At 37.9% G+C, this 10,609-nt stretch overlaps 1 long non-coding RNA gene across 2 annotated transcripts; it reads left to right on the forward strand.

The window, feature by feature from the left end:
- The first annotated feature begins 1,248 nt into the window (after window positions 1–1,248).
- LOC114155963 (uncharacterized) lies at window positions 1,249–5,909 on the forward strand. Of its 2 annotated transcripts, XR_003597875.1 has the most exons (5): window positions 1,258–1,512; window positions 4,104–4,299; window positions 4,580–4,632; window positions 5,093–5,193; window positions 5,589–5,909. It is a non-coding gene; the product is annotated as an uncharacterized LOC114155963 (long non-coding RNA). The 2 variants fall into 2 exon arrangements; XR_003597874.1 differs by having other exon boundaries at window positions 1,249–1,512; window positions 4,104–4,632.
- Window positions 5,910–10,609: the final 4,700 nt, after the last annotated feature.

Here is a 10,609-nt window from a genome sequence, read left to right on the forward strand (position 1 = left end):
TCTTAGGATGGCCCAGTCAGAGTCCAGGGGTATCCATGTGATTCATGTCAAGACTTGAATCACCTGATGTTTAACGTTATGTTTCTGTTTTTATCATTTGACTCTGACATACATAATGTGGGCAATATTATACAAGGGTTTTTTTAACAGCAAGTTATTTATTCATATTTCTGTTTATGAATTGTTTATGACAATATACTATCCAATACAGGTTATAGACATTGTTATCATATCAATTTATTAAGGCAGTACAGTATGTGCTTGCATCAAAATAACAATACAGATATTTGTAGATGACTTCTAGATAGAATTTATGCACATTGACCTGTTCTAGTTTGTGTATTTACATTGGGGGAAATCATTATTTGATAACACTCTGATTTTTTTAAGCTTACTCGGTTATACAAATCTTTCAGTTCTATGGTAGTTTTATTTTAATATGAGACCTAACATCTGAAAATGTGAGAAACACTTTGTTTAATGGTAGAAATGAATTTGCATGTCATTTAGTGGATAAACCTCTGTTGGCAAGCACAGCTGTGTGACATTTTCTCATGCTGCATTCCAATTACCTCAGAAGTCAGAATTCGGAACTTTGAAGAAGTCAGAACTGAGGGTGATTGGAGTTGCTCCCAGTGGGAAATCTGGTGGCACTTGAGTTGATTTTTCCAATTGGGAATTCAGAATTCCTGAATTCTGATAAAAAATGTAGCACACAGTTACAATAGGTCACCAGTTTGCACACTTGTGAGAGATTTTGGACCACAATTATTTATAGAACCTCTTTAAATTCTTAGTGTATCTTTGCTGTTATTTTCCAACTCAAAGTGTTATCTTCTCTAACAAATCTCCTACAGAACTGAAATTGGGAAACAAGTTAGGCCACTCCATGACATGAGCGGGATTCTTCTTTAGCCACTAGCTAAATAAGGCACAAGTTATGTTTTCGAAGCTTCTGTCATACTGGAAGATCCTTTTACAACTTGTCAACATTTAAAGGTGTATGACCCTTTTCCTTATCCCATCAGTGTAGTGAAAGTCTCTTTATGGCCCATAAAGAGAACACAGCTCCAAATGATAATATTTTCAATATTTAGTGTCAAAACACTTTTCATGAGATTTAATAATGTGTCATGAATGTCTTTATGAGCTTTTCAGGACTTTCTTGGTGGTTGTACAGTAAATTAAAGACATAGATTTTTAAGGATTCTTGAAGAAATGTTAGCTACCAATTGAAGTTTATGTAACTTCAGCAGATGTTCAAGCAAACAGTGCAGCTGACAAGTTTATCTTGGAGCTCTTTGTGCATTTCTCCCAGTACCGTTGCATGTGACGTGTGTGTTTATCTGTGCTTGTTCTGCTTGCATAGACTCCGTCATGGTTGAGTGGCCCCATCAGCTCCTGGCGACCCACAGACTGATACAGTGGGCTGTGACTCATTTTGTGCACGGATTCCTGTTTGTACTTTATTTGTGAGGACCATAAAGAAATTGCTCCAGCTAGCTAACACAGGTAAAGTAAGACAATGACATGCATTGTTTAAAAAGACGCAGGTTTTTTGTCTGACTATCTGACATTAAAGCAGACAGGATAACTTTATCTCATTTTAGGTTAACTAGGATTAACACCTTTATTTATGTTAAAAATCATACCAAATAAAATAGATCATTATTCCAAGATTTGTTTTGTTACTTACTTCAAAGTGTACAAGGTCTTGTACAATTAAGGCATGGAAGCTTCTGACATGTTAATTCACAATACTTGAGACATACCTGTGAATTTCTATTAAGATCAAACCTTAAAAATATTTCACTCCCATCATGGAAAAATTTTAAGCAATCAGCCAATGTCTCTGGAAAAGCATTGTGGCCGCCCACAATTCTGGTTCATTATTGGTTGCAAGGTTTTTTTTTTAATGTAATTTTGCACAGGCATAAGCACCATGGAAATGTGATGACTGGTTTATCACACTCAAGAGATGAAAAAAGTCCACATAACACAAAATACAAAAACAGAATCATTTGTGAAGATGTTGGGTAAAACTTTTATCGACGTCAGCAAGTCTTTTGCTGACCTGGGCTGAATATAACAAAGAAGCCGTTAATCCTAAACCTCCTAATACTTTTGGAATTGTCTCAACAGCATCTTAATTTTTTTGGAGACGTATCCTGATCATACATATAGTTCTGATGAAACTAAAGTGAAAGTGTTTGACAAAAGAAGGGGGTTGAGGGTGTAGATATCTTTCAGAAAATGCAGAGGCAGCAGCATCATGTGGCGTTGGTATTTGCTGCAGAATGGCAAGAAGACTTCAGCAAATACAGGTAAAAGCCAGTAAATTAGAATATTTTGAAAAACTTGATTTATTACAGTAATTGCATTCAAAAGGTGTAACTTGTACATTATATTTATTCATTGCACACAGACTGATGCATTCAAATGTTTATTTCATTTAATTTTGATGATTTGAAGTGGCAACAAATGAAAATCCAAAATTCCGTGTGCCACAAAATTAGAATATTACTTAAGGCTAATACAAAAAAGGGATTTTTTAGAAATGTTGGCCAACTGAAAAGTATGAAAATGAAAAATATGAGCATGTACAATACTCAATACTTGGTTGGAGCTCCTTTTGCCTCAATTACTGCATTAATGCGGCGTGGCATGGAGTCGATGAGTTTCTGGCACTGCTCAGGTGTTATGAGAGCCCAGGTTGCTCTGATAGTGGCCTTCAACTCTTCTGCGTTTTTGGGTCTGGCATTCTGCATCTTCCTTTTCACAATACCCCACAGATTTTCTATGGGGCTAAGGTCAGGGGAGTTGGCTGGCCAATTTAGAACAGAAATACCATGGTCTGTAAACCAGGCACGGGTAGATTTTGCGCTGTGTGCAGACGCCAAGTCCTGTTGGAACCTGAAATCTCCATCTCCATAGAGCAGGTCAGCAGCAGGAAGCATGAAGTGCTCTAAAACTTGCTGGTAGACGGCTGCGTTGACCCTGGATCTCAGGAAACAGAGTGGACCGACACCAGCAGATGACATGGCACCCCAAACCATCACTGATGGTGGAAACTTTACACTAGACTTCAGGCAACGTGGATCCTGTGCCTCTCCTGTCTTCCTCCAGACTCTGGGACCTCGATTTCCAAAGGAAATGCAAAATTTGCTTTCGTCAGAAAACATGACTTTGGACCACTCAGCAGCAGTCCAGCTCTTTTTTTCCTTAGCCCAGGTGAGACGCTTTTCGCGCTGTTTCTTGGTCAACAGTGGCTTGACACGAGGTATGCGGCAGTTGAAACCCATGTCTTTCAAGCGTCTCTTGGTGGTGGATCTTGAAGCACTGACTCCAGCAGCTGTCCACTCCTTGTGAATCTCCCCCACATTTTTGAATGGTTTTTTTTTCACAATCTTGACTAGGGCGCGGTGATCCCTATCGCTTGTACACTTTTTCTGACCACAGTTTTTCCTTCCCTTTGCCTCTCTATTAATGTGTTTGGACACAGAGCTCTGAGAACAGCCAGCCTCTTCAGCAATAACATTTTGTGTCTTTCCCTCCTTGTGCAATGTGTCGATGGTTGCCTTTTGGACAGCTGTCAAATCTGAAGTCTTCCCCATGTTTGTGTAGGCTTCAGAACTGGACTGAGAGACCATTTAAAGCCCTTAGCAGGTGTTTTGAGTTAATCAGCTGATTAGTTTGTGGCACCAGGTGTCTTCAAAATTTAACCCTTACACAATATTCTAATTTTGTGACATACGGAATTTTGGATTTTCATTTGTTGCCACTTCAAATCATCAAAATTAAATGAAATAAACATTTGAATGCATCAGTCTGTGTGCAATGAATAAATATGATGTACAAGTTACACCTTTTGAATGCAATTACTGAAATAAATCAAGTTTTTCAAAACATTCTAATTTACTGGCTTTTACCTGTAGATGGTATCACAGGAAAAGAAAATGATAGTCATGATTCATGGGTCAAGTTATGTTCAAGCTGTGTTGTGCCACCATTATTCAGTTTACCTGTGCCTTGCCTGATTGGCTACCTGCTTCACCTGAGTCTCACTCTACTTAAGCGCCTCTCAGTCTCTGTCTCTTCACCAGATTATCGACCGCCCCATGCCACTGGTGATTCAACATACCCTTCCAAAGCTTCCAGGATTTGACAGACTCTCCTTATGCTCACATATTTCTTCTGTCCGCCAAGCCCTTGATGGATTTCTCCTGCTCTTCCAATAACTGGACCACGACTCACACTCTGCATCACGACCTCCGAGTCTCGCCTTCGCCTGTTTGACAAGTACCACTCTGTCTGTCTTCTTGTCTTCCTGCGTTTGTCCTCTGCCTGATTATTGACTACATCCTTAAGATGCTGGATCTGTATGTAGTGCCCTTTTTAGTTTATTAAAACAAAGTGTAACTTTGACTTAAAATATGCAATGTTTATGATTTTACACACTGCAAGAAAAGAGGGATTTTCGACAGCTATTGACACCTAGCGCTGCAGTGCGCTTAGAAATTGAGGGCTATTGGCAATGTGATTTTGTTATTTATTTATAATGCACAAAAATGTTTTCCAGCTGCGTCAAGGACCTACTGCCAGTCATCCAGATGTTGGTCAAGAAAGAGGCATGTAAGATTTATTACTAATCTAGGGATGTCACAATTCCTTGAATGATTCAAGTACTGTGATTTATTAAAATTTATTGAGGCAAATTATCTGCCTCAAAGCTCCATTGAATTATGTTTTTACTATTTATTGCACTATGTTTCAGATGGGTGATTATTTATTTTGCATAATGTTCTCAATTCCATCTATGAGTTGATGACAAATGCTAAGATTAGCAGCATAACCTCCAATTTTCAAGTTCGGTCCTTGAAGATTTCATTGCTTGATGTCTGGGTTTTTATTATTTTTCGGGTTGCCAAATGCAAATTCTTATATGTCTGGTGCGATGCCTGGAATACAACAGCCTTTCTTCTGCTGGAGCTGCTGCCTTGTGGCTGGTTCAGACAGAACACAGTGGGCTGTGGGTTGGTGTAGCTAGACAAACTAGAAATAAATTTCCTATCATTCTTGTCACAATAAACAGGTGGTGTTGCTCATCCTGGCAGTACATATGTTTTTCTGTGTGACGAAGGAACCACATCCTGTCGCTGACTTGGACACAAAAGCTGTAGATGGCTGAACAAAGTGAGAGTCTATCTATTAAAGTGACTGAAGATGAATACATAAACTAAAACAGGAGCTACACCTATAAAACATTTTTATAGGTGTCTTTGTGGACCTACTGCTTTATTATTAAATGGAATATAATTTCAGATTTTTGTATAATTTTTTTCCAGGTTGATGTAAAAAGTGAGCAATTATTGTTACTGGTTAGTAACAAGTACGGAAAAGTAAAGTTGTGCACAAATTAGAAAATTTGGGCCGATATTGATATATAGTATTTAAACTGCTGTATTAACCAATATTTTGTCAATTTAATAAAGCAAGACACTTATAAAAAAAATCCATAGTCCTGTTTTTATTTTATATTGTCATATTCAGTTAACGTAACAGATCAACTCTCACTTTGCACTTTTCAGGATGGACTGTGGTGAGGTAGAGACCCCAAGTTCCCCCAGCCAAGGGCTCAGTGACCTCAGGTCTACACTACAGGAGAGACATTGGACCTTTCCTGAAAGCAGCGCAATGTTGGATAATGTTTGGACAAAAAAACACTGCCAAATGGTCCAGAAGTGAACAAGCATTTATGTCTTATTTTGTGTGGAAACTTTGAAAAATAAAATGAAATAAAGAAAAAAAAGTTATGTGCCTCATTAATGTTCCTCATATATGAACATGTTGCATAAAAGCAATATCATATGAATATATTTTAATGCAGCATGTAATTTTATATAGAATTTTTTTAATACATCATTCAAAATATTAATTATTGGGGCGGGGTTTATTTATAAAGACGTGTGTTGTCCAATGGGACACATCAACCAACCTCTCACATGTCAGGTGATGAATTGTGATGTCATTGTTTTTCATCCAATGACTGAGAATCCCCGTTGGTCTGCTGAAGTGGCTTTGCATATGCTAGGCTATTTGTATGCTCTCTCGCCAGCCCGCACCTCCAGCCCCCGCTTATGGGATATCGACAGCATTCGCTGTCCTGCTCACTGTCGGTTCCTGTCGATAGCTGTCGCTCACGAGCCGCGCTCGCGTCAGTCTACAGAGTCAAAAACGCCACTTTTCATGCAGTGACTGTGCCACTTAAACAAAACACAAAAATACAGAAGCAGGATTCTTGTGACAACATCAAACCAGTTTGACATGAACTGCAGATGAGAAGAGATATGTATCATCTAAAGAGTTTGGATTTGTTTGTGTTTGCAGCTGTTTGTCATCGGGCGTTCAAATGTAACAACCCAGCAGCAATCTGGCAAGTGTGGTGTGTTCTCTGTGGGATACAAGCTCACCGGTAATCCCATCCTACATACATGTCAAAGTTTGCCTTTGGCCTACATCTTTATCCATTCAAATCAATCAGTGTAATGAAAAGTACAGCTGTAAAATGGGTCACAACCACCTTAGGTGGGCTTTCGCTGTATCTCTCATCTCTTCAGGTTAAGTCAGCTTCACTAAGTACCATTGCAGGGGAAATCTGTAAACCTTTCCTCAGAAACTAAGATGTTAGGGAACATTCCATACAAATTATTTTAGGCATTAAACTGAATGTTATAGTCGTTTGCACATTATAACAGAGTAAAAGTTTTTAATAATATAGTGTTGTATATATCTGTGTCACACATCCTTGGCTGATCACCATTAGATATTTTTGATAACAGATGGCTAAGGCTGTTCAGGCTGGGGTAGACTGGGAAATCATAAATATTAGAATATAGACAACTTTTCAAATGAAATTTAAAGCCAAGAATTAGGAACCCTCCTGCCATTTATGGTGTAATGTGTGACTCATAATCACAAACATAGTAATAGCGAGGGAGCACATGGCCTAGTTAATGGGTTATTCCCGAGTCAGGCCAACTGGTCCTGAGTCAAAATGCCTTCTGATGCTGCAGAGATCAGGGGACACAAAACATCTGCAAGTTCAGCCATCGTTCTTTCATTTGCTTTTGTTTCTCGCCATCTGCTTAAAATCCAAAGCAGCAAATGTGAAACTTAAAGTCGTTGTGACTTTTACGTATTAAGCAAATAGAATTTGTGTTAACTAAAAGACAATACCCATTAGTGGTGAATTATTTCAAAGAGACTTTCTTAATTATACTTTAAGGCAATTTGATTGTTATTTATAACTGTTTGAAATCAAATAAAATTTTACTTGTATAGCACATTTCAGAAGCAAGGCATTTCAAAGTGCTTTACGTCATAACAAACAAAAACAAAGTCATGCAACATAGAATCAACAATCAAAACATTACATTAAGTCAAGTTCCATCAATAAATTTGCAATTGATTATGTTTCAAAAGCAACTCTAAACAGGTGGGTTTTTAGTCAAGATTTAAAAGAAGTCAGTGTTTCAGCTGTTTTGCAGTTTTCTGAAAGTTTCTTCCAGATTTGTGGTGCATAGATGCTGAAAGCTGCTTCTCCTCTTTTGGTTCTGATTCTGGGGATGCAGAGCAGACCAGAACCAGAAGACCTGAGAGGTCTGGAAGGTTGATACAACAACAACAAATCTTGAATGTATTGTGGTGCTAAGCCATTCAGTGATTTATAAACTAACAAACAGTATTTTAAAGTCTATTCTTTGAGCTACAGAGAGCCAGTGTAGGGAAACAAGAACCATTGACGTACATGAAGAAACATGAAATGTCATCAAGAACCAAAAACAAAGGGTTGCTGCCTTGTAGCTATGCATGTTTTTTGTCACTCTTTCATAGCTCATTCATGTGTTGAATTATTTTATTTTTGAAATTTAAGTGTGAAGGTTGTTACACAGGTTAGGACTGTTAGAGTGACAGGTAACACGCTTGCCTTCTGCATTTACAGAGAAACTACCTGAAAGGTAAGGCAGTAGCGTTTCTTAAGCTGATGTATACATGTTAGAGTTCCCGAGGTGGTCCAAAGGAGTGAAGAAATAATTTATGTTGAATAGTGATTGTTATGTAAATGCAGGTTTGGTTCATACATGTAATAGAGATCTTAAATCACACTGAAGGCAGAGCCAATACAACCTTAAAACAAAAGTCACACACAAGGCAATTTTTCCAGTATCAACATCCTGATCCCTCAAACTCTGTGTGTCAGGTTTGTTACAAAACACAATAACAACCCCAAAGTGTCACTTTCAGAACAATAATGTTTTCCAAGATGTCAGTGACAACACAATGGCTTAAAAGTTCAGAGTCCTCAGTCAAACAGAAACACTGACCTTCATGAATAACAAATCAAATGTTAGGAAGATCTAATTAGGGCAGGCGTTTTTGTTTCACCCATCACTCATCGCTAATAATAGTTACGGTGATCATTGACCTCAACCAAGAGCAAATCTTTTTTCTTTCATTTAGAACTGGAACACAGTTAGACATCATTCCTATATCTGAAATATATGACATTAAATGACTTGGTATAATAAAAAAGATTAGCTTTAATATTTTCTCTACAAATCCAGTGGTACAATTGTGGCTTCAACTTTTTTATGGTTCAGTTTGTTGGATAAGAAAATGTAATTCAAAATACGATTTGTGGTAGGCATTTACAGTTTTTAGATGCATATGATAGTAGATTAAGATTCATTGTGGAAATAAAATGATTAGTTGCACCACTTCACGTCCATCTCTAGGAAAGCCCTTCTGGAGCCACTTCTCTTTCTTCGATGTGTAATGGCCGTCAGCAAGCAGAGAGGGTGCCTTAACAACAGCAGCAGCAGTAGCTCCGTCAGCACAGAGAACAAACTTCTGCTTAACACAGCACATAAAAATCTCCCAGTGGACATGGAAACCTACTACTTGTGCCTGAGGCATCCTTTAAGAGCTCCTCTGTGGGGTAATTGAAGTAAAACTCTCCTGGCACCCAGATGTTAAGGGGTAACCAGGGCACCGATCCACAAATTCCACATTGTCCATTTTTCTGTCATACTGAATATTTCAAGTAAAAATTCCTTTTCTTTTTCCATGTCAATATGAAATGTGAAATTACAAACATTTAGAATTCTGTCATAGAAACAGATCATTAATACATACTCTATACTTACTCTAATTAGAGCAGGAATGTACCAACAAAAACATGGGCATAAAAGGAGGGGATGCAAAGAAACTGCACTGCAGAGTCCTTATAGATTGTCTTTCCGCTCTTTCCTTCATCTTTGTGTGTTTGTCTTAATCCCCTGGGATCCCTCTCGCCTCCTCTTTCTTGCCCTATCCTCTATTTATAGCTTCCTGTCAGGGAATTCCAATTCATGAGCAGAGCTAAATATAACCCGAGCGTACATTGATCTGCACATGTGAGCAATAGTGTTGAAACGAAGGATTTCTGCATCAGTGGACTGGAGCAGCTTGTACTGCAGGAGAGACAGATGGCAGGCTTCATTATCTTCAGTTCATCAAAGTTGCGTCGATTTTTTTCAGAGATTTTGAAAATTCAAACCTGAAAATTACCAAATGTTACTCTTGTGAAACCTAGACTTTGTATTAATAACTACTACTTGTGTTGTCTATGCTGTACAAATTTCAAGGTTAAATATGTACAGCATGTTTTTTCTTTGTAGGGGATGCCTTGTCTCCAGCACTCTACTGGTGCGAGGCGGGATATACTCAAGATAGGTTGCCATGGAAGCACAGACACACAGAACAGACAGGAGCTTCCCATCAATTTAATTTATTTTCTTTTACTGTGGAAGGAAGGTTGAACAATAAAAGAAAACAGATGCAGAACAGTGAGCAGCCCTGAATGATATCAATGTTTTGCTTAATTCTAGAGTAAAAATTCTGGATGAACTAATTATCTAGGTATAACACATCCTTAATCACTATAAAATTAAGTCTGGATGCTTTTACATTCATATTTGTGTAAAAGTGATTGATTATTTTCATGTTATATTAGCAGGAACTTTCTTGAGTGTGTTCAAGAGAAAGAACATAAAGGAATTTCCTATGCTAAATCCTGCACTATGTAGGGGGGAGCTGCTGAGAAAAAACAAATCTCTTAAGAAACTGACAAGCAGCTGTAGATTTCAGTGCTTCATTCAGTGAGTTACGCTGACAGCTTTCCTGAAGACAGAAATCACCTAGCTCATCATACAAAATAACTCCTAATTATGCTTGTTTTTGATTCTGGTAAATCAAATACCTTTTGATGATGCTGGTTTAAGGTCGTGAGAAAATGGCTGTATCCACAGTGTGCTAACAAGGACTGAAAGACTTTTGACATTTTGAAATTAGATTTAAAGAGTTTTTCCAACTTAAGTAATGTAAATAAATAACAACAGTACATCTATGGCTATGACATCAGTAATAACTGTACTGAGGTTTTACTGAAGAAAGAAGAAAATGCAGCTGGCCACCTAAGGATTTGTATTATCATGATGTTGTACAAACGGTAAAGGGGAATTTTGACAAGAAAGTACCTAGTATGTTTCAGTCTGTTATTGTAGATGGA

This window comes from Xiphophorus couchianus, chromosome 13 (assembly GCF_001444195.1).
Source record: "Xiphophorus couchianus chromosome 13, X_couchianus-1.0, whole genome shotgun sequence".
Lineage (NCBI taxonomy): Eukaryota > Metazoa > Chordata > Actinopteri > Cyprinodontiformes > Poeciliidae > Xiphophorus > Xiphophorus couchianus.